At 35.6% G+C, this 27,810-nt stretch overlaps 1 long non-coding RNA gene across 1 annotated transcript; it reads left to right on the top strand.

The window, feature by feature from the left end:
* The first annotated feature begins 21,212 nt into the window (after positions 1-21,212).
* On the top strand, positions 21,213-24,328 carry LOC140175876 (uncharacterized). The gene is made up of 4 exons (XR_011866810.1): positions 21,213-21,353; positions 21,515-22,001; positions 22,108-23,226; positions 23,369-24,328. It is a non-coding gene; the product is annotated as an uncharacterized lncRNA (long non-coding RNA).
* The last annotated feature ends 3,482 nt before the right edge of the window (positions 24,329-27,810 follow it).

Raw genomic sequence — 27,810 nt, 5'->3', positions numbered from 1 at the left:
AGCGCCAGGCATACACCTTTGACTGGGACGCTGTTCTCAGAGTTATCGCTCAACCTGACAGCAAATGGATCTTCGGATACCATCGTTCCCGTCCTAAGGGCATCTCGGCTTCCGCACTTACCTTAGAGGCTCGCGTATGGGCACAGATTTTGTCCCATTACGTCTTTCCGAGTACTCATGAGTCCTCCTTCACCGCAGACATGGCCGTTCTACTATGGTGCATCCTCACAGACCAGCCTCTTAATTTACCAAGACATATCCGAAATGCTATGGAACATGTGCAGATCGCGGGCAATCTACCTTTCCCCGCATTGGTCTCTGATCTTATCTCAGCAGCCGGAGTATCCTACAGAGCTGGCGACACCAAAGCCATTCTTCCACGGGATGATCAGTATGTCCCTAGCGAGAGATATCTCAGGCCACAACTTGCCACTACCAGCCAGTCCACAGAGGATGCTGCAGCTCCTCCACCACCTACTAGTCAGCTGATGCACCAAATACTGAAGTGATTGGACCAACAAGAAAAGAAAGCAAAGCTCCGAGAGCGCCGCAACCACCGCCGTTTCAAACACCTCAAGGAGCTACTTACAGGCAATCACCAACCCGATGATGATCCAGGCACTCCGGACTCCACTTCTTTCACTAGTACAGGGAGCCACGACGGTTCTGACTGTGGAGACACTGCCACCAGCCTACCACTGTTCCTGACAGATGGCACCGAGGACGGTACAAATCCTTAAGTGTGGGGAGGTCGGTCAGTACCTGACTTCCGAAGGTAATTTTCTCCCCTAAACACCGATAAATTAGGATATTTAGTTAGTTTTTCTTTCTTTTGTAGAATAGGATAAATTACATAGTAATAGATTAGTTGCATGCATGTTCTACTTGATTGAAAAGACAATAAGTTTCTTCTAAAACTCTATCTTTGGAACAAAATTTCACTAATTTTAATTAAAACTCTTATGTTAAATTTGCTTGAAGTTGTATTTGGAACATGATTTTTAAAGTTAAAGAACACACAACCTGTGAGAATTAGGCCTTTATGCATGGTTACATTATTTAACCATATTTGTTTTATTCTTGTGTGTTTACTTCTCTATGATTGTAACCTATATTTTGTTCCATCTTATATGTCTAATGTTTAATATATTTATATGCTGTATATGATTGAGGCCATTAATTGTTTAGTTCACTTATCCAAATTAAGCCTACCATTTCAATTACCTTTGTTAGCCACTTTGAGCCTTTAAATCCCATTTGTTCTATAATTTACCACATTACTAGCGTTAAGCGGAAAAACAATTATATACCCCAATTTGAATCTTTGGTTAGCTTAAGATAGAATTGTGTGTGCTAATTAAGTATGGAAAATTATGGGAACAAAAGATAATAACGGGATATGTCATGATAATATAATAGGAATTTGGACACCTACTCATGTGAAACTATGAAAATAAAAAATCCATGTGCATTGATAAGTTATATTGTTAAAAAAATTAAAAAAAATTACCCCAATGTTGAGTAAAGAATCCAAAGGTCAATGCATGTAGGATAAAATTAAAATAAACAGTTGATACATGAGTATGGAATGTGAAAGAGAATTCTGGGTAGCTAGGTACGAACTCCATAGTTATATAAAATATATAGGTTATGTTAGAGTTTGAGTTAATTAAAGATTCAATTTATAAGCTCACTTAACCATATATGTATCCTTACCTTTACCTTGGCCCTATTACAACCCTGAAAAGACCTCATGATGTTGCATTGGTATATTAAATGTTGTTGATTGGTTAGGAGAAGAACAAAATTTAGGGAGCATGATTAGAGAAGGATAGAGTGATTACCCTATACACTGGAGAGATTAGAAGATACATACATCATCAGTGAGGGTTCAATGCTTAAAATTTTATGTTCCCTGCTTTCATGAGCTACCTTCTTGCATTTTTATCTGTTCTTACTGTATGAGAATTGAATTAGTAGAGCTTGATTTGTAATTATTTTGAAGAGCTTATTTATTCTTGATCAAGTGGGCAAGAATCATATAGTTGCATTCACATGTATAGGTTGCATTGCATTGCATGAGTTTTACATGTTCCTACTCATTTATTTTATCTCCTTCAACTAAGCATGAGGATATGCTAATGTTTAAGTGTGGGGAGGTTGATAAACTACTATTTTATGGTTTACAATGTGTTTAATTATGTGGTTTTATCATGGTCTTTACCCACTTATTCATATAATTAGCATGCATTTATATTTCCTTCCTAAAATTATTACATGATTGAAAACTTACTTCATGGAGATCCTTTAATTAGGTATTTTAATCCCCCTTTATTCCATTCGATGCCGTAATTTGTGTGTTAAGTGTTTCAGGTTTTATAGGGCATTAATGAGTGAGAGATTGGGAAAGAAGCTTGCAAAAATGGAAAGAATACAAGAAATTGAGGAGAAGACCAGTGAGAAGTGACGCGTACGCGTCAGCAACGCGACCGCGCGGAAGAGAGGAATTCGCAGTGACGCGGCCGCATGAGTGACGCGGACACACGGATTGGAAAAGCAGAAGCGACGCGGAGGCATGGACGACGCACCAGCATGGAAAAGAAAAACGCCAAATGACGCGTACGCGTGAATGACACGTCCGCGTGACGTGCGCGATCTGCAGAATTTCAAAAGTCGATGGCAGAGTTTCTGGGCCAGATTTCAACCCAATTTTCGGCTCGGAATTACAGACTAGAGTCAGGGAACATGCAAAAACGAGAGACACAATTCATTCTGCATAATTTTTAGTTTTAGATCTGGAGTTACTCCTCCCCTAGGCTTTTCACCCACTTGAGCATTCATAATTAGCATTGGAAGATTTTGGCTTTAGCTTTTGAGAAGAGTCTACCTCCGGTACTGGTCATCTTATTTTGTTATTTACTTTTTATATTTATTCTTCCATATTTTTAATCCCTCTAGAGTTGACTTTGGCTTATTCTTACAAGTTATTAATATAGACTATTTTTATTTTCAATTAATCCATTCATTATTGTTTATCATGTCTTCTTTTATTTTCACCATTAATTCTGTGAATTTTATAATTATGATGAGTGAGTAGTCCCATGACTTGATTGGGGATGACTGAAAGGAGCCCTTGAGTTGAACTACTCAAGAGAAAAATTATAATTGGGTTTATTGTTGAATCACCCTCTAATCATTAACTCTAGTCCTTCCCAAGGGAGAAGATTAGGACTTATGACTAGAAACTGATTTCCAACTTGCTTGACTTTCCTTTACCTAGTAAGGATTAACTAAGCAGAGTAACTTCCAATTATTAATTAATCTTGAGAGTATTTCAATAAGAATAGGGCTTCCAACTAATCTACCCCAATCAAGGCTTTTATTTAAAATTAATTAAATTCTCTAATTTAAATTTCTGTTTATCAACTCAACCATTTTTGAAAATACCCGATTGATGAAATAGCACATCTCCTTGCAACTCGTTGGGAGACGACCTGGGATTCATACTCCCAGTATTTTAATTTTCAATATTGTGACAACCCCTTTTTAAATTGATGAGCGGATTTTCAGGTGGTTAAGGACTGTACTTGCAATGTGTCCCTATTAATAAATTCTTAACTCGCCAATTTCCGCCACGTCAGTCATGCAAGTTTCTACCGGCGTTTTATCAAGGACTTCAGTAAGGTTGCACTACCTTTGTTCCGTCTGCTGCAGAAGGACGTAGAGTTTGAGTTGAGTAAAGACTACAAGGAGGTATTTGACAAGCTAAAGATTGCCTTGACCCAAGCTCCTATTGTGAGAGGGCCTGACTGGAGTCGGCCATTCGAGATCATGTGCGACGCATCAAACTATGCAGTAGGAGCGGTGCTGGCTCAGCGTGAAGGTAAGGATCGATACATTATTGCTTATGCTTCTAAGACTTTAGATGGTGCCCAGTCTAACTATACTACCACTGAAAAAGAATTGTTAGCTATTATTTTTGCTTTGGATAAATTCTGAGCTTATTTGCTTGGAACTAAGGTAGTAGTATATTCAGACCATGCGGCCTTGAAGTATTTGTTAGCTAAGAAAGAGTCAAAACCAAGGTTAATCCGTTGGATATTAGTATTGCAAGAATTTGATTTAGAGATCAAAGATAGGAGTGGTTCTCAAAATTTAGTGGCAGACCACTTGAGTAGTCCTAAACATTTTAAAAGTGACTCCACTCTTATCAATGATGCATTTCCACTTGATAGCTTGCAAGCAATATCTGAGATGGTTCCTTGGTATGCACCTATAGCTAATTATTTGGTTAGTCGTACATTTCCTCCTAATTTTTCTAAGCATAAAAAAGACAAGCTTAAAAGCGAGTCCAAGTATTACATATGGGATGACCTATATTTGTAGAGATGTGGTGTTGACCAAATAATTAGAAGGTGTGTTCCACAATCTGAAATCCAGTCAATTTTAGAGGCTTGCCACTCTTCTGAGAGTGGTGGACACTTTGGTCCTCAAAGAACTACTAGAAAAATTTTAGACTGCTGATTTTGGTGGCCCACACTATTTAAGGATGCTAATGTTTTCTGTGACTCTTGCCACCAATGTCAAAGGTTTGAAAATATATCCAAGAGGGATGAGATGCCCCAACAACTTATGTTGTTTTGTGAAATTTTTTATGTTAGTGGTATTGACTTCATGGGTCCATTTCCAAACTCTAATGGTTTCTTATACATTTTATTAGCTGTTGACTATGTTTCTAAATGGGTGGAAGCAATTCCTACCCATACTGATAATGCTAATGTTGTTGTTTCTTTTGTTCGAAATAATATTATTTGTTACTTTGGACCACCACGAGCAATCATAAGTGATCAAGGCTCTCATTTTTGTAACAGAAGAATGACAGGTTTGCTGAAGAAACATGGAATCATTCACAAGGTGGCGACGGCTTACCATCCCCAAACCAATGGGCAAGCCGAGGTGTCAGATAAACCCATATTTTGTGATATATTTTGTGCTTAGTTTGAATGATTTATTCAATCCTTCACCCACTTATTCATATTAATTGCATGGTTTTACTTTTCCTTCCTTATTATGTGATGTATGTGAAAAACATGTTTTCTATGCTTTAAAATTAATTATTTTAATTACCCTTTATTATCATTTGATGCCATGATTAGTGTGTTGAGTAGTTTCAGATCTTCTAAGGCAGGAATGACTCAAAGGATGGAAAGGAAACATACAAAAATGGAAGGAAAGCACAAAACAGAGTTTCTGAAGAAACTGGCATCGACGCGACCGCATGGACGACGCGGTCGCATGCCAAGCGCGAAGAAGCAGCGACGCGGCTGCATGACTGACGCGACCGCGTACCTAAAGAAAAACACCTATGACGCGGCCGCATGACTGACGCGACCGCGCGACAAGGAAAACTCCAATTGACGCGACCGTGTGACCCACGCGGACGCGTGACAGAGGTCACGCACCAGAAATTGCAGAAAAAGCTCATAGTGAATTCTGAAGCCCTTTTTGGCCCAAATCCAAGTCCAGAAGGCATAGACCAGAGGTTATGAAATGGGGGAATGCATCCATTCGGGGGAGTCTCCGAATTTTAGTCACTTTCCATGATTTAGGTTTAGTTGGAGAGAGGTTCTCTCCTCTTTCTTTAGGATTAGGATTTAGATTTAGGATTTTATTTGTTTTGAGGATTATCTTTTTATCAGGTTCAATATTCCTTTTTCATTACTTGCTTTCTCAATTTAGTTTATGAATTCTTCTATGTTACATATTACTCTTTTGAATTAATGTTATTTGAGGTATTTCAGTTTAATATTGCTTTCTTTATTATTGTCATTGATTATTCCCAATCTGAAGACATTCTTATTCCAATAGATTTAATTTCCTTCCTTTTGGTCTTGGTTAAGAAATCAGTAACTCAGGAGTTATCTTAGCTCAACATAATTGATAACTGTTATTTTTGCTAATTGAACTGGACTTCAATAATCCCAACATTTTCTTAGGAAATAAATAGGATTCGAAGATCAAACTAATTAGTCCCTTGACTTTCCTTTGCTTTAGCAAAGGTTAACTAAGTGGAATTAAGATTCAACTTTCATTATTATTGTTAAGAATAACTAAGTGTGGACTTCCAATTTCTCATACCTTGCCAAAGGGTTTGCTTTACAGTATTTATTTATTTTAATTGCCATTTAAATTATTTTCCATATTAATTCTTCATTCTCAACCCCAATTTACAATCTCCATAACCAATAATAAGAACATACTTTCCTGCAGTTCCTTGAGAAGACGACCCGATGTTTAAATACTCGGTTATCAATTTTAAAGGGGTTTGTTACTTGTGACAACCAAAACGTTTGCACGAAGGGATTTCTGTTGGTTTAGAATCTATATCTACAACGTGACTATTCTTTTAAAATTATTTACTAGCAAAAATCCTAACGTCAGTGTCTAATAGAGAGATTAAGTGCATACTGGTGAAGATTGTGAAGCCTCATAGAAGGGACTGGAGTACTAGACTTGGAGATGCGCTTTGGGCTTATCAGACAGCTTACAAGACACCAATTAGAATGAACTAGTCTACGGAAAGGCTTGACACCTTCTGGTAGAGGTGGAACACAAGGCTTACTAGGCTGTAAAGGAATGCAACTCAGGATCGGGAGGAGCCAGAATTGAAAGGAGGTTGCAACTAGAGGAATTGGAGTGCCTTCAACTAGAAGCGTTTGAGAACTCAAGGCTTTACAATGAAAAGGTGAAGGCGGTGCATGACAATAACATCAAGAGAAGAGAGTTTAGAGCTAGGGATCAAGTCCTTCTCTATAACTCAAGGTTGAGGTTAATGTTAGGCAAGCTGAGGTCAAGGTGGGATGGCCCTTACGTGGTGGAAAAAGTGGAACCGTACGGAGTTGTCTACCTGAGTCACCCCTCAAGCCCCACCTTCTTCAAAGTCAATGGACAACATCTGAAATTGTATCATGGTGTGAAGATGAAGAACAACAAGGAGCTGGAGATCTTTCTCTTGAAGGATCCAGCAAAGGAAGAGGACTGAGCTTATGGACCGTCCAACTTAAGGACATTAAAGAAAAGTGATAGGTGGGAGGCAACCCACCATGGTATGGTCTTCCTTTTTATTAGTTCTATTGTATTTATATTTATATCAGTGTTAATTTCCAGTTATGTATGTTTACCCTTACTTTGCTTTATTTAAAAAAATGCCTCCCACGCGTAAGCGTCAATGACGCACACGCGTCATATGGAGGTTCGATCTTTATTAAAAATGAACAGAGTTATGCTGGAAACGTGCGGGAGGGGTGCCTGGCGTACAAGCAACCCCACGCGTATGCGTCATCTACAATTTTGTCAATCCACGCGTAAGCGTCAGCGACGCGTACGCTTGATATGAAAATCAGCGTAAAATAGTGATTTGAACAGAGAGTTGGGCGAGTATCATGCTGGAATCGTGCGTCTGGCACGACCAATGGTCACACATAACACATACATGTGACCGACGCTTACGCGTCACCTGAATTTTTGCCCATCCATGCGTACGCGTGAGCGACGCGTGCGCGTCATAAGTGCCGCGTCACTTAACTCAGCGCGCCACCTAGTTCCCTTTTCTCACACCCTCTCTTCTTTCTCTAATCCTAATTCTTCATTCTTTCTACTTCTTCCTTCTTTCCTCTTCCCTTCTCTCACCATCATCAGCGGACTACCACCGGAGACCACCTACTCCGGTAGCTACAATTTTCTTTCCTTTTCTTCTTCCCTTCTTACTCCTCTTCTCTTATTCTTACTTCCATTTATCTCCTTATTTTCATCTTCTTTTTAAGGTTTCTTTTCTTCCTCTCTTCTACTTTTTCATTCTTCTTTTCTTTATTGCATTTGACTATTTTATTTATTTTTAATTTTATATTAGCTTTGTTATTATAATTTCTTTTTCATTCTTTTATCTTGCATTTTTATGTTGGTGTTAAAATTTTATTTAGGTGATTATTTTACTATTTCTTAGCTAGTGGATATTATGAGGTGTGTTTTGACAATTGGCATTTTGTTATGGGTCTTATATACACTTGGATTGATTACTTTACTTCCTATTTTTAATATGCCCACCAAGTGTTTGTGAAAAAAAGCTCTCATGGTACTTTAAATTATTTTTTATTTTATTCTTACACCTTAATGCCTCTTTTTCACAACCCTTGTAATCCATGTGTATTGAGTATATTATTCATTAATTGTCCTCATAAAAGTGCTCATTATTTTGTTGCATGTGATAATTATTGTGGCTATTGACGATACCCCAAACTCCACTTCACATGACAGCATGGAGAATCATGATGAGCCGGACAGTGGAAGCGATGATCCCAACCCCACTTTGCTCATCACTGATGACACGGAGGACCGTGCCAAGCTTTAAGTGTGGGGAGCTCGGTGACTTCCAAAGGTAAGATCTCTCTCTTTCTCTCTCAACACCAATATTTTATTTTTCTTTTGATAGATAGGATAACTTGCATGATTAGTAGTTGCTTGAATTTAGGTACTACTTGGTTGAGTGATAAATTCTTTTTCAAGACACTATTTTAGAGCATTTCACTAATTTGAATCAAAATTTTTGTTAAAATTATTTGAAGATTTTAAATTTGGAACATGGTTTTAGAGATCGAACACACAAAATCAGTGAGATTTTGAGCCTACTTGATTGGTTGAATTTTATCAACCAATGTTTTATTTTGGTGTGTATTGTTCTCTCTAAAATTGTGATCTATATCTTGCTTTATTCTATATTTCCATGGTTTGATGTATGCATACACTTACGTGATTGAGGCCTTGTTTCACTATAGCTCACATATCCATATGGCCTTACCCTATCATTATCCTTTGCAACCCCCATGATTGAGCCTATTTTACCCCATTTATTCTTTATATTAGTACATCATTAACTCTAAGCGTAAAACAATAAATGTCCCTAATTTGAATCCTTGATTAGCTTAGACTAGTGAGGTGCACATGAATTAAGTGTGAGAAAATTGAATTGGGAAATACATGTTTAGGAAATTGGATATTTTATATTCTTATATGAAAATGTGAAAACTGATTGAGCACTTGTTCATGCATCTAGCATATCAATCATATGCATTAACTCACTGAATAATAATAATAATAATAATAATAATAATAATATATAATATAAAATATATATATATATGAGAAAAAAAAGAAAAAGAGAAAATAAATAAAAAGGGGACAAAATGACCCAAGGTTAATAAGTGAACTAATGCATATGACTTGTACTTCAAAGATATCAAGGTGCATGAATTTGTGGAAAAATAGTTAATGGATGGCTAGGTTTTGCATTGTAATGACTTGGAATGTCTTAGGTTAGGTGAGAAGATTAGGTTAATCAAGGATTTGGATTTTAGTCCACTTAACCAAATACATTCCTACCTTGATCCTAACTCCATTACAACTTTTGAAAAGACCTCTTGATATGTATATTTGTGCATTAGATTGTGTTGATTGGTAGAAGAAAAGCAAGCCTTAGAAAGCATGATTAGTAGAGAACCGAGAGACTCGACCCTCAAACACTAGAGTGATTAGATTGTATACACTTCCAATGAGGGTTCGATGCTCGATTCTGTGTTCCCAGCTTTCATGAGCTCTCTTCTTGCAAGTTTACATGTACTTTATTTTGTGATTTAAATTAGTGAAATCTAGTTTATGCTTGTCTTGAAGAATTTGTTTACTTTTAACCAAGTAGGTAGAAGCATTTTAGCATGTAGTTACATTCACATAGATAGGTTGCATTGCATGAGTCTCACCTTTTTCTCCTTCATTTTTTTTGGTTCTCCTTGAGCTTAGCATGAGAACATGCTAATATTTAAGTGTGGGGAGATTTGATAAACCACTATTTTTTGATATATTTTGGCTGCATTGAGTGTGTTTTGTCAACTATTCTCACACTTATTTATTGAAATTGCATGTTTTTTATTTCCTTCCTAATTTTGTGTTATGATTAAAAACTTGCTTCCTAGGCCTTAAAATTGTTAATTTTTAATTCTCCTTTATTTTCATTCGATGTCGTGATGTATTTGTTAAGTGTTTTCAGGTTTATAGGGCATGAATAGCTCCAATGGTGAAGATGAAGTATGTTAAAGTGGAAGGAACACAAGAAACTAAGGAGCTGAGAAGTGAGGAGCCATGCGTGCGCGTGAATTGGCGCATCTTCCAGCGACGCATATGCGTGACAAGTGCAAAAGTCCAGCGATGCGTACGTGTGGCCAATGCGTACACGTGACAGAGCGTCACGTGCTGCACTTATCAGAACTCGCTGGAGGCACTTTCTGGGCTGATTTGGACCTAATTTCAAGCCCAAAAACGCAGACTAGAGGCAGGGGTGTAGCTGAGATTGAAGATACTTTCATTTTTTACTTTAGTTTTTAGTTTTAATTTTAAAATTCTAGAGAGAGAACACATAGGTTACTCTAGGGTTTTTGATTTTCAGAATTTTGGCTTTGGATTGGATATTGAGAGAGCTGCTACTACCTTCTATTGAAGTCATCATCTCTATAGTTTGCTTTTCTAATAACTCAATTACTCTTTTCTATTTAGTTGCCTTGTGTTCATATTTGGATATTGTTTTTTTGAATTCTATTAATGAAATGAGTTATTTTTACATTTGATTATATTGCTTGTTTAATCCCTTGTAATTAATTATCACTGCCAATTTTAATCTTATTAATTTATTATAATTACCATGTCTTTTATTTACTCCTTTTACATGTTTGTGAAAATGGTATCCATGTTAATGGAGTAGAGCTCCCAACTTGGCTTAGGAGTTGATTAATTAAAAACCCTTGAGTTGTGATACTCAAGTGTAATCTGTAATTAAGAATTGCTGGCTAACTCGATTTTCATCAACTCTATTCCTCCCCCCTAAAGTGACTAGGACTTGTGAGTTAGAGTTAGTGGCATCCACTTAACTTTTCTGCAACTGCAAGAGGATAACTGAGTGGAAGCAATAAACCTTTACTATTACACTTGGGAAAGATAACAAGGATAAAAATTCTAATTATCTCTCCTAACCAAGATCTTTTATTTCAAATACATAACGTCTCTTGCTATTGTTCATTGCTTTAATTTCTCGCCATTTATTTTTCCGTTTTCCACTTCAAAAATTACTTAGAAAAATCCTAACCAATAAATTTCACCTTGTGTAATCTCTTTGGGAAACGACCTGGGAATTCTACTCCTGGTTATTTAATTTTAATTGTGACACAAATTAAATTGATAGTGAGAATTTCGTCGATTAAGATTGTGCTTGCAACGTCATTTTAGAAAATAATTTTTAGAAATTCTTAACCTTCATTTTTCCACCCATCAGTTGTCGCCACTTCTCTACTCCTCGCCTTGGGTTGTCGCCGCTTCTCCCCTCCTCGTCGTTTCTGCTTCTCTCGTCCTTGCTAGCGTCGTTTCTGCTTTTATGCTCTGAACCATGTCTCACCGTTGTTGCTTCTCTTCTTCGCGTGGAGTCTTGTAATTAAAGCGACTACCTTTCGTTGTGTCTCAAGTCTCTAGTCTCTGCTTCAACCCTCTCAAGTCTCAGGTCTCAAGTATCTTCTTCTCTACTTTAAGCCTTCAACCCTCTCAGGTCTCAAGTCTCAGTCTCTAACTCTCCTTGATTCTATCTCCCTGACTCTATCCCTCTGAAATTTGAAATTTATTATGAACATGCATATGATGTATTATTGATGATTCTGCTAAATTTTGGGATATTAATGTTTTGAATTTTTATTTGAATTCAGTCCATTCATTTTGAATTAATTCTACTGAGATTGAGTTATAAGTTCAATTGTTTAATTTATTAATTCGATTGAGATTAATTTTTAAATCCAATCTGTTGGATTTGTTTTGGTGAATTATTGTTTTACTGTTATTGATTCAAAATAAAAATATTGTCACAACTTTACATTAAATTTACTATATGGCTTCATATGATTTGGTTGAATTATGCTTGTGATTCTTAGGTTGGATACATGTTTTGGATGTTTTGGAAAGTGACTTGATTAACTTACAAAAATTCACATATGGGAAAGTTAATTTATTAATAAATTTTATTATATATTTAACTAAATTGGTTTAACCATGGTTCAACTCCGGTTGAACTATTGAACTATTGAACCAGTTACTTAACCGGTTCAATGGTCGGTCTGATTTTCGCAACCTTATTGAGAATTGTTGACAAGAATGAAAGCCTCCAGACAATCCGTTTTGCAAATCACATCTCTTTGCCCAATGTCCCAAGCTAAAAAAAATCATTTTCAAATAGCAAACAAGTCTCCTTGAAGAATATTGCAACTCTCTATTGTTTTCAAACAACCTCGTTCCCAATTTTCGTTCTAGTCTCTGTTAACACAAGCAAAACCAACCCGATCCCCAGAACCAGAGTAACTAGCATCACAATTGATCTTTAAAGTACCCATCGAAGGAGGAATCCAAGAGCAACTAATCATAAAAGGAATAGAAACTCTGTAAGACCCAGAAATTTTGAAAAATCTTATTACGAGCAAATTTCAATTTATTTATTCATTAAAGATTTTATCTTTAGAAATTATTTTATTAAAAATAATTAAATCAATTTTTTATAATTAAATTAAAAATTTTACTTAATTGTATAATTATTGAATAGTTTTCTATATTTAAATTATAAATCTTAATATTTTTAAAAGAATAAGAAGTTTATATAATTTAGTTTAAATAATTGAGATTTTAGAATTTAATACTTTAATTTTATAAACAAAGAAAATAAATTATATTATCTCTAATTTTAAATTAGAATACTTGAATTAAAAGCCAATTAGCAAATTGATAATTGAGTAATATTTTTAAGTAATTATAAGGGATTAAATTATATTTTAAATTTATACATTATATTCTAATTTTATTAAAACTACCCTAATCTATTAACCCTAAATTCCCAAATTGGAACCACTAAACCTAACCCCTCACCGTCACTCACACTTACCGCCACTCCACACAAACACACGCACACCACCTCACCTTCGCTCACTCACTCACAGGGCAGAATGAAAGAAAGAAAAAAAAAGGGAGAAAGAAGAGGGAAAAAGAGAAACAAGGATGAAAGAAATAGAGAAGAGAGGGAGAGGAATAGAGAAGAAAGAGCGCGCAGATGGGTGAGGGAGACTGCGTAGCTCGCCGCCATTGTGCTACTCAGAGTCGCCGTCTCACCACAGCCGCCGCTCCTGCGCCGTCGCCATTCGTTCCGTCGCCGAGGAGACCGCGTGAGAGAGAGTGAGACATGAAGTAGAGGAGACCGCGGGTCACAGTCGTCGAAGTCTCTGCCGACACTTTATAGAGTCGTAGCCGTCGTCATCATCGTGGACTGCTGTTGCGCATGTCATCGTCGCCACCTTTAGGTCCGTTACCGTTGAGCAGAGCCGCGGAGAGAGAGGATTCGCGAGTGAGAGAGAGAACCTGGAAGGGAAGCCGCTACCGGAGGAGAAACCAACTGTGATGTCGTGCTTAGCCGTCGGAAAATGTCATTGTCATCGCCAACGACCACTGCCGGTAAGGGTTTTGTGTTTTGGTTTTTGTTCTTTTGAATTCCTGGGTTATTATTGTCACTACGTGGTTGTTACAGTCGTAGTCACCAAAGTTTTTGGTCGTCGCTCGAGATAGTTGTTGGATCTGCTACCGGGTTGATTCAGATTTGCGATTGCTTCATTCTGTCTTTACAATAAGTATCTCTTTCTCGAAACCCTCACTGTTAGTATTCTGTTATAAGCTTTAAGTTTTTCGTGACGTTAATGTTTTAGGATTAAGTTCTCGGGGCCGCATGTTGTGATTTAAAGCTATTTATGATGTTGCAAAAGTAAATGGAGCTATGGATTGAAGCTGCCATCGATTTCAGGCTGAGAGAAAAGGTTCATGTGATGCGTTTGGTTTATGGGTTTCGATTATTTGAGGTAGGGGCGCTTTTCTTAAACTTATTTTACTTTCAAGAGTTGTTACAATTTGTTAAAGGTGACTCCGACTTATATTTTGCCGGTTTGTTGGAGGTGACTCTAACTTATAGTTTTCGGCTTGTTTGGATTGATTCTGACTTATAGGTGTTGGCTTGTTTAGATTGATTCCGACTTATAACTGTCAGTTTGTAGGAAGTGACTCCGACTTATAGTTGCCGATTTGTTGGAGGTGACTCCAACTTATAGTTACCGGTTTGTTGGAAATAATTCCGACTTATTGGTGTCGGCTTGTTTGGTTTGGTATGTTTGAGTATTTTTTTTTCGTATTGAATAATAAGTTGATTCCTTCCGAAATATATTACAAAAAAAGAATTTGAAGTTTTAACTTTTGATGTGTTAGAATAAAATAGGATTGTTACAGATATCTCAGAATCACAATTATTTATATTAGAGGTATAGATTAGTTAAATAGGCATTCGGTTTAGTGCTTTGTTTGATGTGTGATAGTAGATAGACTGACTTAAAGTTGGTATGAATTTTGCTTTGTTGTGAAGGAGAGCGAAATAATAATAATAATAATAATAATAATTAGATGAAAAAAAATAAAGTGGTGTGCTATGAATGTGAAACCTTCATAGTTAAAGGTGTCGGGGTATGCCTCATCAATGACCTTGGCTATTCTAAATGGTCCTCCCTATTGTTATGATGTTTGTTTCATAGTTTATCTTCTCGTTTAAGAGTTGGTTTTTCCGCTCTTTGAACTTGTCGGAGTTCTTCTATCTCTATTTGACCTTTGTCTTTTCTCGAAACTTGGCTATTGTCACTGTTATTGTCTCCTGAAATTTTCTAGGATGAAGTCCACTCTTCAGTGCATGTAAGTGGATATATGGGTTGAGATTTGGTATCTCAATGGCCACTTTAGTGAATCTCGTCATATAGTTTTTGAGACTCTCATGTTGTCCTTGCCATATAGAGCTGAGATAGTCTGAGTCGTGCACATAAATCTTAGAAGCTACTAAGTTATTGACAAATAGGTTGACCAACTCATCGAAACTTTGATATAGAACCTACAGGTAAACCTGAAAACCATATCAAGGTAGCACTGTCTAAAAAAATGGGAAATGTACAATAAAGTATTGGATTGGATGCATCATTCATGAACATCATCGAATAGAATTTTGTGACATGGATATTGGGATTGTCGATTCCCTCATGAGCTTTTAGTGTTGTTGGCTGAGTGAAGTTTTTCAGCATATGAAAACTCATAATCTCTTCCGAAAAAGGATTTATTTTCTTTATTGATGACTTTTGAGTGACTACTACCGCGGTCTTTACTTTCGAGGTGTGATCATCACCGTTGTCACCATTTTCAACAATTTTTTTGGTTCTCCTCCTCACTTCGGCCATTCTACTTTTGATTCAGTAGTTCAGTCATTCTCTGGACCTCGGCCCGCAATGATTCTTTTATAGCCAGTAGCTCAGTCTGAGTAGGAGGAGGAGAAATGTTATGCTCTTTCGCCATTTGTTAAAGACCTGCAAAAAAGAGGTAAAGACAAGTAGAAGAGGTAGTGGTGGGGTTAGATAAAAGTCGGCCCCACGTTGGGTGCCAAATATTCCTACATGGTAAGTCTTGGGAGAGGTATAGCTCGTCTGGTCCAAGGTTGAGCTTGCTCCTACCTGGGTTGGATGAGGTATACATCGACTTCCAAAGAACGGTGATAGTGGACACCTGCAAAGGCACTCTAACACTCAAGTCAGAAAGAGTGTGAGTTGAGTATAATGCAATTCAGAGTGAATAGCATACCTTTTCTCTCTATGGTTTTTTCTTTATATAAAGTTGTTACACGGTTACTTCATGGACCTAGTATTTCGGTAACTATTTTTAAATCTTTTCAAATAATTTCATTATAGCTAAGATTTCGTACAACTAAATAGGCACGTTTTATTTGTTTACTCCAAAGTTCCGATTTGTTAGTGTATTTAAGTCGAGTTATAGCTAACGGATCAATAGTTAATATTCATTAATAAATACTATAAATACATATGTTATATATTTGTGTGTACATAGTAGTTAGAATATATGTATAGCATGATGAGTTTGTAGTGTTTATTGATGAATATTTACTATAAAATAAATCTTAATTTGCTTAATGTGTTATAAAAAAGGTTATAATTTTTAACATCAACATCAATCAATTGAATAAAGTGGGATAAAAATTTACATATTATTTATACGTTAATTTAAAATTTCATATTTTAAAATTTAAATATATTTTCTAATATTTAGATTTTAACATTTAAAATTATTTTCTTAATTTATGTATGCATTTAGATTTGCATATAAAATTTAAATATTTTATGTTTGGAAGTTATTTTTTCATAATCCGCTACAACCTATCAAGGATATTTGCTTCTGCTACATACACAAGTGGTTACCAAAGATCTTCTTTCGTATTATTTTTAAACACTATCTAAAAAAATTTTTTTTATCCTCACTTCAAATAGTCACACTTCATGAACCTTTAAAATTAACACTAATAAAATATATAATACTCTCCATCATGCTCTAACTCATTTTTATAAAAAAAATTCTATATTTTCACTAACTCGCTCTAATAAATCACCAAAATTAAAAAAAATTGCAACACTCACACTCTACCAAATGGAAAAACATTATGAAAAGAAAAGAAACGATGTCTTTCTTATACGAAAAGAGAAGGAAATGACGTGCCTGTTACATGTAAAATGTCGTGTCCATCCAGCATCTTGCTATATAAGAGAATAAGGAAATGGCATGCCTGCTACATGTACAATATCGTGTCCACCCAACATTTTGCCATCTACGACATGCAATGTAGCATGTTTGACCACATGATGGTTCATGAACATCTGATAGTGGACGAGATTATAGTGTCAATTTTACATTGATGGCGAGAAGCATAGCTCACCATACACGAAATAATTTCACCTTTATCCTATTCATATTGTCACATGTACAAAACTAACAATAAACTAATATGATAAATAATTTTTGAAAAAGAACGCTAATTAAAATCTTATTAATTGATATAGTCTAATAATTTAAATAAGTTTAAATTTTAAAAGAATTAGATTATAAAGTTCCAACAATGATACCTGATCTGGTGGTTATAATCTAGTCTAATTATATTTATAAATCGGAATTCAAATTCAATAACAAACATGACTTATTTTTAGTTAGAGAGAATCTTGCTGATAACAATTCACTTAGAAACAAATTAAGGTGGTTACCAAAAGATCAGACAAATATCTTAACCTATATATAGAGATTTACACTCTATAAATACCAAATTCTAATTATATAAAAGGGACGCTACTCACTCTGAGTAACATTGTACTCATCTTCTATTCTTACCAACTTGAGCATCAAAGTACCTTTGCAGGTGTCCGCTGCCGCCGTTTTTCTTGAAACCGACGTATACCTCTTCCACTTCAGGTGAAGGAGAACTCAATCCGTGAACAGGATGAGCTACACCTCAAGTCCATCTTACCACAACAAGAATATTTGGTGCCCATAGTAGGACTGACTTTACTTAACCTCACTATCATCTTTTCTGTCCAATTATCTACCCTCTTTTGTAGGTTTAATCAATGACAGAAAAGTAAAATAATCCACCTCCTCAACTTCCTACTATAGCCGAACTATTAGTGATCAAGGAATCATTGAAAATAGAAATTCGAAGGTTAACCGAACTTGTGAACCAAAACAAACAAGGTGATGAGGAGGATTATAAAAGTTCTGGTACCGATGACAACGGTGATGACCACACCTCAGAAATAATGACCGTGGTAATAGTCACTCTAAACCCATCAACAAAGAAAACAAATTCTGCCAAATTCTCTGAAAAAAGTGAAATTACCTCGGAAAACAATTGAAAGATGAGTAACTGCAACAGATCAAATCGATAAGATATTATACCACGGTAGCACAATGCGTACGCATAACCTAACTGCGTATATAATTCTTTTACTTTAATTTTCAATACGACATGACCTCTTAAAAGGTATACACTACTCTATATACTTGAACCGCTTCACTTTTATGTATATTACCATTTCATATACTAACCTTGGACACGCTATATTGTCATAAATTGTCAGTTTATGTTTCATTTTTGATAGACCTTCTTTAAGAATCTGGTAATACTATTTCTACTATACATTTCTACGCCGATTTTTGTATACGGATAATATAGTCATGTTGACCAGAAAAAAGTCAGGAAATGCTATAAACAAACTCACAAAAAATAACTCCAGCAATAGTACTGCCATGCAGACGATAACTTGAACAACCTGAACCTTCTAACAGAGCTCAATTTTAAAATCAATGTATAAGATTGGCCTAAAGGTGCATTTTAGCTAAGTCCATAAGTCAAAACACGGTGATGTTTTCTTTTTTCATTAATAAAATATCTTTACTCTTCAATTTTTATTTTCTTTTATTAATCTCACTTGTTATTATCCCTAATTGATCTATAAGTCATCCAATACGATCAAATCAAAACCGAACTATATTCCAATTTTCAAACGCGCAAGATACCAAATCATGTTCTATTATCCCTAATAACCGACCATAGAGATCGGATACTCAATATCAAGTATAACTCACACAACTGATACTTTGATACAATCATTTAACTTCAAAATCAATCAATCAATTCGAGAATAAATTTTGCTATCAATCAATCTGAGAATAAACTCAGCTATCAATCAATCCAAAAACAAAAATTGGCTTTATGAATCCGAAAACAAACTCAGTTATCAATTAGTTCGCGAACAATTATATATGCTCTACTAATCTTTCTACATTTTATAATCTCTATGATACCATCACTAATAATCTTTTATTTTGTTATTGCTATATCAATTCTTGAAAGCTAATTGAACTCTTATCTAAGAGGAACTACGATAAACCAATATTAACGTTAGCATACAAAAATAAATTGACAGTTATAAGTCGGTATCAATCCAACAAACCGGCAACTATAAGTCAGAAGCAATCCAAACAATTAACAATTATAAGTTTGAATCACTCTAAACAAACCGACACCTATAAGTCAGAATCATTTCAAACAAATCGATAGTTATAAACCAGAATCAATCCAAACAAACCGACACCTATAAGTGAAAATCAGTCCATATAAAACAACATTTATAAGTCGGAACCGGTCAAAGCAAATCGGCACATCTAACTCGGAGTCAATCCAACAAACAATCAACTATGAGTTCATCTGAAAGTATACTAATGCAAGAAACACCAAATCTCATTTTCAAGATTATCAAGTTAATATAGGAGCTAATCTTTATCTCATTATTTAACCATTATTCCTAACCATTCTCAAATTTCTTTTACTTTACTATTCACCTCAAGCTATTTTCAAACATAACTATCTATCATTTTTCAACATACAACAAATTGAGCTTGGGGGTTACTACTATTATTATCACCATTTCAATTTTTACTAGTATTTTTTATTATTAATTATATTTTTTCATATTTTTTTATTGTTGAATAAAATTTTAATATAAATAATGTTTAAATTTTATTTAATACAAGATCAAAGTTATAATCTATAAATGTACAATAAACAATATTGCAGATATAAATTAAAGTTTTAGATGTTTTAAAAAAATTTATATGTATATTTTTTAATAAAAATTGAGACATTAATTTATGTATATTACATTTTTTAATTAATCTAATTATTTTATGAATTTTTTATTTTATATTTTTATTTAGTATTTACATAAATGAAAAAAATATAAGTTTAAATATATCTAAAAATATTTTTTATTAAATAAATTTTAGATATAAATAAAAAATAATATTTTTTGTGAATCGCACAGATATATATATTTATTTAACTTTAAAATATATATTTTTATTATCAAATACAACTTTAGAACAAGTAGGGATGACAAAACTTTCCGAAACACGGAGATCCCTGCGGGGACTGTCCCGAATGAGGATTCGACTATGGGAAATTTTTTTTTGTGGGGATGGGGACGAGGGACAAAATTCACCCGAAGCAGGCGCGGTCCCCACCCCATCCCCGCTAATCCCCGAACACACACAGATAAACCCAAAATTTCTAATTCTCATTTGCATAACTCTTCTTCAATTCAGAAATCCCTAACGCTGTCCATACTCCATCCAACATCTCTACAGCCACCCTCTCGCCGCTCTCCCTTCTCATCGCATCGTCACACCTCACCGTGCCATGATCCTCACTGCGTCGTGCTCTCTATTTGTGACGTTCCTTTCCGTAACTTTGTCGTCGTGTTCATTCTCCTCTCTGTTGCCGCGTCTCCCACCTTGTCCACTTCTCTATTCTCTGGCTCGCCGTTGCATTCCCCACTTCGTCATTTCGAAAGAAGTCATCGTCTTGTCGTTTAGATTTTTTGTATAAAATCTTGTTATTTTTGTATAGAATGGATACTTACGTCTTTATTCATATGGAAATTAATAATTAGTTAGAACTATCAGATAGATAGATGGAGAATGAGATCCCTGCAGAAATGAGGTCCTGTAAGAAATGAGAATGAAGAGCAATATTCTCCCATAACAGAAAATAGGACGGGCACAAAACATAAATCTGGGCCCGGAAATAGGAGCAGAAAGGTATCTTCCGCCCCCACCCTATTGACATCCCTAAGAGCAGGTGACCTAAAACGTAATCTAAAATCAATCAAAAAATAATATTGAATAAAAATTACAAACTTAAACAGGATAAAGAAAAAAAAAAGATAAAAAAAAAACAGGATAAAATATCTTGATTCCAGACCGAGTTTCGGATTGGGTCGAATCTTCAAGACTCTTACCTGACAGGCTAACACCAAACTCTTCAACGTCTTTCCACCGCCTCAATAGGAAAACCGCGTGAAATCAACGCGACTACGTTCTTAATCGCATCAGAACCGTCCATTCTCTCACCCACCGACTTAATCATAGCCGCCCATCCTCACCCATCCCTTCGTATATAAACACCTGCGTTTTCTTAATTCTCTTAATACTGCATTGTAGGTATTTTGAAAGCGCTGGTGCAATGGTTTCGGTCGAGTCTATCTTTTAGCTAATCCTACTCTTCCTCTTCCTCACATTTGTGAATATTTGCTTTAATAGTCTTGTGTTGTTCTCTATGGTTACCGATTTCAAGATTTCATCCATGATCTAGAACATTCAATATGTTTTTGCTGTGAATTACTATCTGATTCCTTTTATAGGACTGTATTCGAATTTGTGGATTGTGGATTTGCCTCAGGGAGAAGAACTACGTGATGAACGTATGAACGGGTGTTATTCTTGTTTGCTAGATTGGAATTATGATTTTCTCTACTTAGGTGTGTCAAATTCTTCTGGATGATCTGTTAGCTGAATTGAAGATCTTTTCCGATCTGGAAGTTTGGTTGAGCTCTTTTAATTTGATGATCTGTTCTGTTATGATACTGTGGTGTTGAACATGACCTCTTTTTTTCACGGAACTGTTTTCCTGATTGTTCAGGCGAGATCTCGATTGTGAATGCTTGCTTTTTGTCGGTGGTTGAAGGATGAATTCTGCTTCTTCCTAGATCCAAAGAAACTGAGAACTCTCTTTATCCTAGCTTGTTCTGAAACTTCTCCTATTCTTCAACTATTGTTCTTATGTGTAGAGATTTAGCTACGGTTTTGCTTGTCGAACATGGCTTTTCTTTTACGGGACTGTTTTCCTGATTATTCAGGCGATCTAGATTGTGAACGGTTGCTTTCTGTTGGTGATTGGAGGATGAATTCTGCTTTTGCCTAGATCCGAAGAAACCGAGAACATATCCTTGCTTTTTTCCCCCTAAAACTTCTATTCTTCGACTGTTCTTATCATTATTATTGTAGGGGGATTTAGCTTCGGTTTTGCTTGGTTTGCAGTGTATTTGGGAGGTTGGAGATTTGTAGATTGGAGATATTGGAAAGAATTTTCGGCAATTTTCGATATGGACGACTAGATATCTAATTTCGTAAAACAGAACAAATCCTCTACTTTTACCCTTTCTTTTAGATTCAATTATAAATAAATTATAAATCATGCATTTGAATTAAAATGTGAATCTATATTCTATGCAGCGTTGTCCATCTTGAAGCGTGGTTGTTTTGAGTGCGACACATACAGAGGATAGAGATCAAGAACAGTTTTTCTAAACTTTCTTTCCCTGCATTTTTTTCCCAACCTACTGAGCTAGCATTGTGAATTAAACGTGGATGTGTTCCTATGCAGTTTTGTCTGATCCTGGTCGATATGTTTCTTGCACTTGCCTGGTTCATTTGTTTTAAGTTTTGCTCTTTTTTTTTTAAAATTTAAATAATTAGCTTTGGTTCTCTTTGTTGTTTCCTTTATAATTCTGTCTTTCTTGGAAATCGGTTTATGTTTCTCTTTTTTGCTTTAGGAGCCAATTGAAGGATATGGGATTGCACTTAGGCGATGTGTCCAAGATTCTGAAATTGATAATTCCCTTCTAACATATGCATCAATTTTTTTTAGGATTAAATAATAGTTTGATTAGGGAGTTATCTTGTTTATGGCCTGCACTGCTTTAAATTGATTGCAGAAATCTGGAATAATGGATAGAAGATATATGGCAGGAAGGCTCAAAATAATACAGGCTCATAATCTGATTAACTTTCCTTTTTTAACTATCTTGCGTTAATGGTCATGCAAAATTAAATTTGAACTTGTTCTCTTGCAGTGTATCGTTTTGGTCAAGTAACATTGTACCTGGAGTTTGGACGCACTGGATCTCTTGTCTCTTGGTTTTTTATTTTTTTTGCTAGTTCATATGCATAAGTATGCAGATATCAATTGAATTTCGTTTGTTCATTTGCAGTGTTGTCTTCCAATCATACTTTTGGCAACAGGCTTTCATGTATAATGGTGACTTCTAACTGGCCTTGGTGTTCTCTGTGTCTAGCGTCTTGTTCCTGTCCTGTGCATTTCATTTCTTTGATGTTCTTCATATTGCTTGGGGGAGGATTGTTCTTTGATTTGTTTTTCCTGTGAATTTTTATAGAACTATTATTGGATTTGTGGATTTTGGATTTACTTAGCTGCTGATCAAGATGCTTCTTTTTGGATTCGATAATCTTGGGAATGGTTACAGTTTCACAGGGAAAAGAACCAGGCGATGAACATATGGACAGGGTGCTATTCTTGTTTGCTGGATTGGAATTGTGATTTTCTCTCTTCAGGTGTAGCGAATTATGTGGATGATGTGTGTGTTGGCTTCATTTAAGATCTTTCTTGACCTGGAAGTTTGGTTGAGCTTTTCTAATTTGATGATCTGGTTCAGGGATAGTTGTGTTGTTTGAACATGGCTTTTCTTTCATGCAGCTGTTCTGTTGATTGTTAAGGTGACATTATCTGGATTATGAATGCTCGCTTTTTTGTGTTGGGGTTTGGAGGATGAATTCTACTTTTGCCCAGATCTGAAGAAACTGAGAACTCTCTGAATCCTTGTTTTTTCTGAAAATTCTCCTATTCTGTACTGTTCTTATTCCCGGAGAGATTTAGATTTGCTTGTTTTTGCTTGGTTTGCAGTGTATTTGGGAGATTGGGAAATGGGAATTGTAGATTGGAGATACTGGAAAGAATATTTTGCAAGACCCGAGGACCATATATCTAATTCCATCAAAGCAATCTGATTCTCTATACATTTTATTTACTTGATCATTTAACTAAATATTAAAGCATGCATTGTGAATTAAAATGTTGTTATATTCTGTGCAGCATTGTAGCCTGGTTGTTGAGCACGAAGCATACCGTGAATGGAATCTAGTTTCCTAAAACAGATTTTCGAATTCTTCTTTCCTTTTTGTTCATTCCAACCTACTGTGCTTGCAGCATTTGAATTAAATGTCGTTGGTTTCCCGTGCAGTGTTGTCCAATCATGGGTGTTGAGTGCATCCTGGTGAAATGCTTTTGCACTTGCCTGGTTCATTTGTTTAATTTTGCTTTTTTTAATTTTAAATTCGCTACTGTGTTGTTTCCTTTGTTATTCTCTCGTGCTTGGAAATCAGTTTTTGTTTCTCTTTTCCTTAGGAACCAATTGAAGGGTATGGGATTGCACCGAGACCGTTCAAGATTCCGAGATTGATATGTCCTTGTTATATTATTCTTTTTTCTTTCTATCCCCTAAATATTATAAAAATAACTTGATTATATAGTTGTTTCACGTTGTTTATGACCTCCAATGCTTTTCATTGGTTGCAGTGATTTAGAATTTTGGAAAAGGAAGATATGATTTGGAAAAAAAGCTCTGGAAAAATAATACAGGCCATGATCTAGATTAAACATGTCTTCTCTACTGAATTTTTCTGCCATATTTTTTTTTAGCATTAATGGTTCATGCAAAGTTCAATTTGAACCTGTTTCCTTGCAGTGTTACGATCGTTAACATTGTCCGTGTAACCGAGTTATATGTGGTGTTGGTGACTTGTACCTGGAGTTTGAATGCCCTGGATCTTTTCTATTGCCTCTTCTATTTTCTTTCCATGTATTTAGTATGAACATGTCAATTCCTGTTCCTTTGCAGCGTTGTCTACAATTGGTACTTTTGACTACCATACTCATTCATATGGTGACTTCTACCTCGGTATATTGTTAGTTTTGAGAATGATGATAGGCCCAACCAGTTGTTCCCTCATCCTATTTGTTGACACACTTTCAAGATAGGAGAGTAAGCGTTCAATGAGCACTTATTGGTCGTTGTTGACCATATATGCTGACAGTATCATATATACTCAATTTTGCTTTTTATTTCTTTTTATTTTTCGCCGAGCACATAAAAGTTAATGGATTTGATCACGCGAATTGTATAGTTGTTTATACTTCCAGCTATCTCTCAGCAGAATCACGCAGTGCATTGGTTGTTGGGGGTGATCAGTTGTCAGTCTCACTCATAAGGATAAGAGGATTTGATTTTAGTTCAACTTTTTTTGGTGGTGTTTTCTCTTTGGATGAAGTATTGGAATTTGAACCGTGAACATGCTTTTGTGCAGTTAAATGACCGAGTGTATTGGAGATTTACTTTGGGGGTTCAGGAGCAAGATTTTGTCTACACATAGTTTTCCCAACCAAACTTTGCCATTTGTTCTCACCTTGTGTTTTTGTTTGATCTGGTCTTCCATCAGTTTGACAAGCTGTTTCTTTCATTTATTTTCAGCTCTCTGCATACGCGTTTGCCATAATTGGTCACACTACCCTTAATTGGAGAATTTTGCTCAACGCCGTGAGGGGTCTGAATTATGTTAAACTGTTATGGATTGTTGTGATGGCCTTAAACTGTTCTTGCATGTGAAGTATTGAAGGATTTTCTGTTATTAGGTTTTGTCTTGATTTTACTTCAGTACTAAGGGGAACTGTTACCGTGATGTCTTTGATTTCACTTTCTATTAGGGAAATTGCAATTATGATTTTGTTTTTTGTGCATAACTGGAAACTTCTTTTCTGTTCATCTCTTTCACTCTTCCATGTTGAGTACCATGTGTTTGGCAGCATCTGGAAATTGTAAGTCGACTTTGAAATATTGAAGGACCTCTTCTTGGATGGTTTAACTAGGATTTTGTACCTAAATGAGTGACTTCTGAATGGTGGTTTTCAAATTTTCGTCCTATAGTTTTTAAAGCTTCCCCTTGTCTGGATTTTCAACTTAATCTCGTCTTTTGTTCTATGTTTGGCTCTCTTATATATTCCGCAGGAACAGGGATTTGTATTTGGACTTGGGTATTGAAGGACCTAAGCATAACTGGTGACTGGTTTTTCTGGATCTTCACCTTAATCTCTTTTGTTTTTCTACGGTTCAGTGTCTTATGTTTGGCAGGAGCATGGATTTGCAATTGGACTTTCTATGGGTTTTAAATCTTCAACCTAAACATCACTTTGGAGTACTGAAGAATTTAAGTATAATTGGGACTGTTTTTAAAGCTGCTGCATTTTTGTTTGGATTTTCAAAAATTTTCTCTTTCGTTTGGCAGGATAAGGGATTTGTAATTGGACTCTGGGGTGTTAAGGACGCAAGTATAACTGATGACTTTTAATTGGTTATTATTATTATTTTTTTTTGTGGATTTTCACCATGATTTCTTCCATTCTTCTACGGTTCAGTGTCTTATGTGTGGCAGGAGCTGGGGTTCAATTTGGAGTATCGAAGGATTTAAAGTATAACCGGGACTGGTTTTTAAAGCTTCTTTGTTTGGATCTTCAACTTAATTTTTCTTTTCTGTTTTTGTACGTTTGTCTTTCATGTTCAGCAGGTTTAGGGATTCATAATTGAATCGGAAGTATCCTCTTCCGATCTTCTACATTTGGCTAATATATTCATCAGGTTTAGGTGTTGAAGGATCTAAGTGTAACTGGTGACTTCTAACTGGTTATTAAAACTTTTTTTTTGGGTTTTTATCTCTCTCTCTTTTGTTCTTCTATGGTACTGTCTTGTGTTTGGCAGGGATTTGCAATTGGAATTTAAATGTTCAACTCAACGTCACTTTGGAGTATTGAAGGATTTGAGTATAACTGGGTCGGGTTTTTAAAGCTTTTGTTTGGATCTAATATTAAAAGCTTTTTCTTTCTTTGGATTTTCAACTTGACTTTTTCTCTTTCTCTCTTCTAACATTTGGCACTCATATTCAGCAGTATCTGGGATCTGCAATTGGATTTTGGTCTTGAAGACCTAAGTATAACTGGTGATTTTTAACTGGTTATTATAATTTTTCTGTATTTTCACCTTAATCTTGTCCATTTTTCTAGTTATATTTGGCAGGAGCTGGGATTTGCATTTGGATTTTAAATGTTCAATTTAACATCTCTTTCGACTTCCTATGGGTTTTAAATAATTCAGCTTACCATCTCACTTCAACTTAACCTCTCTTTCGACTTTCTATGGGTTTTAAATATTCAGCTCACCAGCTCAATTCCTTCTATGGTTTTAAATAATCAGCTTAGCATCACTTTGGAGTAGTGAAAGATTTACAGCACAACTGGTGACTTCTACCCCCAACACCATACAGAACAAAAAAAAGAATACACTAGAACCACTCACGTCTATTCTACTCTTTATACATCTGTGAATCGCCCTTTTCTGCTTATTGATTGCATGTCGGTTTTTGTCTGGATTACTTCTACATTTATTTTGAATGCAGGATCTTAAGGTGGTCAGATACATCCGGTTAGACATGGTCATTTGTTTTGTGTTATGATTATATGGTTCTTGGTTTTAAGATCTCTATTCAGTTCTTTGTGATTTGTCAAGTTAGTAGAATTCTTTGTGAAAATGCCTCTAAAATTTTATAATGTAGGTTAGCATGGTAAGTAACTGAAGTTTGAAATGGAAATGATGCTCTTATTCATCTATATTAATTTTCCTCCTCGGGGGACTTGATTGCCTCTTAAGTTTGCATGGAATTTTGTTGTAGCCTCAGGTGAATTTTGGTGAGGGAATGTTCTTGTTGCCAGGGATTTGGATATTACCGTGGTAGCAAAGGGTTCAGGAGTTTTTTGTTATTTAATAATTCATTATGAATTACGAAGTTTTTTTTTTAATCGAGGTTTACTATCATTTTGCGAACTTGTTTCTGTGTAGTTCGCGAATCCCATTTTTGGCTGATTACTATCTTGGGGGAACGAAGATCACAATGGCATTCAGGAGTTGGTAGCTGTTTCTGAAATATGAACTTTTCTGATATGCCTTTTGTATTTTTCTCTTGTTTGGAGAATTGTGGACCAACTTCTGTGCAGTTCGAGTGAGCACTCTTGTATGCGGAGAAAAGGGTGTTCAG

Source organism: Arachis hypogaea, chromosome 10 (genome assembly GCF_003086295.3).
Source record: "Arachis hypogaea cultivar Tifrunner chromosome 10, arahy.Tifrunner.gnm2.J5K5, whole genome shotgun sequence".
NCBI lineage: Eukaryota > Viridiplantae > Streptophyta > Magnoliopsida > Fabales > Fabaceae > Arachis > Arachis hypogaea.
The sequence above is the reverse complement of the archived record's forward strand: the minus strand, read 5'-3'. Positions and strand labels throughout refer to the sequence as shown.